At 34.8% G+C, this 5000-nt stretch overlaps 1 protein-coding gene across 1 annotated transcript in view; it reads left to right on the top strand.

The window, feature by feature from the left end:
• Positions 1-5000, top strand: part of LOC125039545 — a 36185-nt gene that overhangs the window by 796 nt on the left and 30389 nt on the right. The window lies entirely within an intron of this gene.

The following is a 5000-nucleotide window of genomic DNA, read 5'->3' as shown; positions in this document are numbered from 1 at the left end:
GTCACATTTCTGTCTCTCTCGACGCCCATTTTCCGTTGCGAATGGGCGGGATTCGCTCCCTTTGGGCATGGGCGTCGTGCGTGGAGTCAGATGCCAATCCGTGCCCGCCCGTCGCCCACACCGTAACGGAGGCTCGAGTTCAGCGTGGTCAGTGGCAGTTGTTCAGGTCAAGCGCGGACTTCTTTGATTTCCTCCTCTTTGGTGTGTTATCTTCTCTCTTTCGTTTGTTTGTTTGTTTTTTCTTTTTTTCTTTATCTTTTTTTTTTCTTTTTCCTTCTTCTGTTTCCTCTTCCCCCTTCTTCTGTGTGTTTCCTCTTCCATTTTCGTCTGCTGTCCCTCCTCCTTCTTTACAGTTTTCCCTTATTCTTTCTTCCGTTTTTTCTCTTCCTTTACATTTCGTTTTTCCTCCCTCCCTTTCATCTGTGTATTTCCTGTTCATTTTTCTTCTCTTTATTTCTCTTTCCCCCTTTCTTTTGTGTGCTTCCTATTCCCGTTTCTTCTATTTTTTCCCTCTCCCCTTTCCCGTCCTATTGCCTTCCACTCTCTTCCTCTTTCCTTTGTGTATATTCTCTCTAGTTTCCCTGTTTTTAAAAATATTAAATATCAAAGCCATTAACATGAAATTTACAAAGGTTACACATTCTGTAAATAAGTTTTTAACCATCTCATATGAGTAACAAGCTCCATGAATACGCCTCAAGTACAAAACCAGTAATTTAACAAAACACTAAATTTTCTTCGTGCGCCTAAGGAGCAAAGGATGATTTATCAAACACGTTGTATAATTCTATTACATATTTGATTCACTTCTTACTTTCGTCTGTTTTGTTCCCTTTTTGTCTACTTCTTTTTATGTATTTTAATCTTTTCCTCTTCTGCTTTATTCTTCTTTTTCTTCTTGTTTTCGTCTTCTTGTGCTTTTTTTTCTTCTTCATCTTTTGAATCTTCTTCCTCTTCTGCTTTCTTCTTCTTTCTTATCCTTTTTCAGTTCCTTATCTTCTTTTTCCTTTTCCTTTTCTTTCTTCTTTCTTTTTCTCTTCTTCTTCTTCTTCTTCTTCTTCTTTGTTTTCAGTATTACTTGTCCTTGCCATCATCATAATTTTCTCCTTTTTTTTCTTTCTTTCTTTCTTTCTCTCCCAATTTTCTAATATATTATCATAATTTTCTGCGTTCCTCTTTCTTTCCTCATCTAGCGGTCCGACTTCTTTTCCGCTGTGGATTCTCAGGGGATAGCGAGACGAGAAGTTCTTTGTTCTTTCCTGCCCTTAATCACGTCTACCCAGACTTTGCTCGGTGCTTTTGATATTTTCTAAAAGCATTCCTCACAACAAGGTTCTTTATCCGTATTAATATTCGGTTAATGAGTAACTGAAGTATACATTGCATATAAGATGCACTTCTAAAAATAAATGCACTTCATAGACTGCATGTCATGATGTAATACGCAACTCATGTATGGCTGACCGACTTCATCACGTAGCAACAGTATGGGATCATATTCATTCATATACAGGTGATATAAAGGTGAACTGTAATTATATCATAGTATATACAGATATAGCCGTATATATGTCCTGTATATAGGGTATATTATTCTTTATTTGATAAACTGCATTTTGGGTTTCGCTCTCCCACTCCTCTGCTAGAAAAGTGTTTGTAGTAACGGTGTAACTAGGAATATAAAAACAGTACTTTACTAAATGAGTGTCCTCGGGTTTCTTTTTGTCTTAAGACAATAGAAAAGAGGACAAAATCTACATATGTAGCTTAGGATGATTTTCATTTCCAGAAAAGTTCTCATTGTCAAGCAAATCAGATACAAAACCTGACCGCATTGTCAAAGGACGCTTACGAGGAAATTTACGTTCCCATTCTTACCTCGCAATTAAAACAGCCCCTTTTCCCCGCCTTATCCCTCTTGACCGGTCGAGAGAGACGCCCCGATCACGAAACTGCCGCTGTTCAGCCGACGGGCGCTTGTGTTCCCGAACGGGGGATTCTGGACTCGTTTGCTTTTGGTTTATTGTAAGCTTTTCGCGATAGATATGACAAGTGAATGGAGGGTTAATTAGTCAAGCATATATATATATATATATATATATATATATATATATATATAAAACATATGTATACATATATATATAAATATGTATATATATATATATATGTATATATATATATATATATATATATATATGTGTGTGTGTGTGTGTGTGTGTGTGTGTGTGTGTGTGTGTATGTGTACATATATGTGTGTGTGTGTTTATATATATATATATATATATATATATATATATACACATATATATACGTATATGAACATATATACATACATTCATACACTCATATATAGTATGTATTTATAAAAGTGTACGTATACGTGCATACTTTTTCTTTCTTCCGCGCTTAATTGCAAGTTGGATTTTATCCATTTGAAGTTTTTCATATCTCTTTATTCTCCCCCTTCTTTATACTCGTACCCGCCTCTTTCCCCGTTCTTCCCAACCCGTTATCCTTGAACTTCCCGCCAAAGTGCCGAGGATTAAACGTCGTTATAAGAATCTTCAACGAAAACGTGCCAAGGCTCATGGGAAACCTCCGTAACTCCAGCCCCTAGCATTTCTTAGCATTCATCAAGAAGCTCGATGGTGGAGAAAAGTGGGAGAAATTGGGAATGATGACGGGGCTGTTGAAAATTATGATATTAGTGATCGTGATAATAATAATGGCAATATGATATCGACAGAAATAATGGTATTTTTGATAAAAATAAAGATAATGCCGGGAAAGATAAAGACAATGGCACTGGAAATAAAGGTGATGATTGTAGAATAACGGTAATGATGATAAAGATTAATGTAATGATGGCGAAAATATAAACCCTAATGGTAAAATAATAAGACATAACAAAGAGAAAACAAACCATCTCAGGTAACACTTAGAACACGAGTCAGTCTACAGACTACACAGACATCTGCAGACACAGGGAGACAATCAGCAGTCATCCGTAGAGGTTAACAGCAGCTGTGGTCACGGGCCGTAGAGAGTACGCTGCCAGTCCTGTTACAGCTCCAAGGTCAAGCTCCACAGACAGCTCAGGGGCAGAGGATCCACAGGGGAGGGCTGTGGTCGGGGGCGCATCCCTCTGCAGTTCCCTTTTCTGCCTCCCGGGATCTTTTTGCCTAACTGTTTGTATGTATGTCTATTAGTCTCTGCCTCTGTCTCTGTCTGTTAGTCTCTGTCTCTGTCTCTGTCTCTGTCTCTGTCTCTGTCTCTGTCTCTGTCTATCTATCTGTCTGTCTGTCTATCCGTCTGTCTGTCTATCAGTGTGTCTGCCTATCTGTCTGTCAGTGTGTATGTCTGTCTGTCTTTTTTAATGTGAATGCGAATTTATGCGAGCACGTGTTCTTTAGCATACACACACACAGACACATGCATATATATATATATATATATATATATATATATATATATATATATATATATACATATATATATATTTATTCATATATATATAAATTTATGTATGTATGTATATATGTATACATATGTACATATATATACACACATATATATACACATCTATATATATATATATATATATATATATATATATATATATATATATATATGTATGTATATGTATATATGTGTGTGTGTGTGTGTGTGTGTGTGTGTGTGTGTGTGTGTGTGTGTGTGTGTGTGTGTGTGTGTGTGTGTGTGGGTGGGTGGGTGGGTGGGTGAGTGTGGGTACATGTGTTTGTGTGAGTGTGTGTATTTTTTCCGTTTATTCTTACGCCGATAATCTTATACGTTTATTTTAGAATGCAACTTTTTATGCAGCCGTCTGATAAACGTTAAACCCGACAGGTCTCAGTTGTGTTTGTTGTTTACGTTTGTTCATATATTATTGCATCTTCTTTAATTCTCTTCATGTCAAGATTACATCCTATCGTATTAAAATGATAGTGAATTTATTTATTTAAATTTATTTTTAGATAAATTTATTTATTTAAAACCAGTGTCAAAAATAAGGAATAACGTTGACATTCCTATTTTTTTTTTTAGTAAAAATGTTGATAATGACAATCAGATTGTGGTGATGATAACAGTAATTATTATTATTATAGTAGTGCAAATATTAATACTAGCAATAGAAATAACTATAGTAATGATAATAGCAATGGTAAAAGTAAAGCTACGAATAGAAAAAAAAAAAAAAAACAATATAATCGCATCGGCAACAAACAAAATAAAAAGATAAAAGAGGGAAAATATAAGTAACCTTTGACCCCAAGACTCGAAAACACGTCGCTGCTCCCGACACGCCGTCCATAATCATCGTGTAAACTTCCATTATAAAGTTTAGGAAAGAGACAAAAGATAAGCATAAAAAGACAAAGGAAGAATGAGAAAAAAACAAAAAAATACAAGACAAATATGAGATAAAACAGAAGCTGAACTTTGTCTGTTTATTACTTTTGTCATTTATGTTTTTTATGCTTTTTATTTACTTATTCTTTATTATTTTTATTTATTTATTTATTTATTTATTATTTTGTTATTTGCGTAACCGTAGCGTCAATGTTTTTGTCTCTTTTGCCAAAGGTGTTTCATTAAAGGTCCTGATCTTTGTCCCATTATCACCCTTATGTTATGCCCGTCTTCTTTTTCTCTTATTCTTATTTTAGAATTATTCAGTCTTCTTCTCTTTATGTCTACGCGTTTTCCTTGTTTTCCTTTATTATATTCTTTGATTTCCATCCATTTCATATTTTTTCGCATTTAATCTCTTATTGTTTTCCTTTTTCTGGTCTAATCGTTCTCACATTCTCAATTTTCGTTTGCCAGACATTTAGTGTTTTTTATATTCCATTTCCATTTTCTTTATCTATACATTCGTTTGATTATGCAGTAACTATCTACTTTTCTTTTTTTGCATGTTCCTTCCCTTATCTAACTTTCACTTTCATCCTCAACTCTTTCTCTTTCTTTCGTTT

Source organism: Penaeus chinensis, chromosome 27 (assembly GCF_019202785.1).
Source record: "Penaeus chinensis breed Huanghai No. 1 chromosome 27, ASM1920278v2, whole genome shotgun sequence".
Lineage (NCBI taxonomy): Eukaryota > Metazoa > Arthropoda > Malacostraca > Decapoda > Penaeidae > Penaeus > Penaeus chinensis.
Note: the sequence above shows the minus strand (reverse complement) of the source record. Positions and strands in the feature narration are given on the sequence as shown.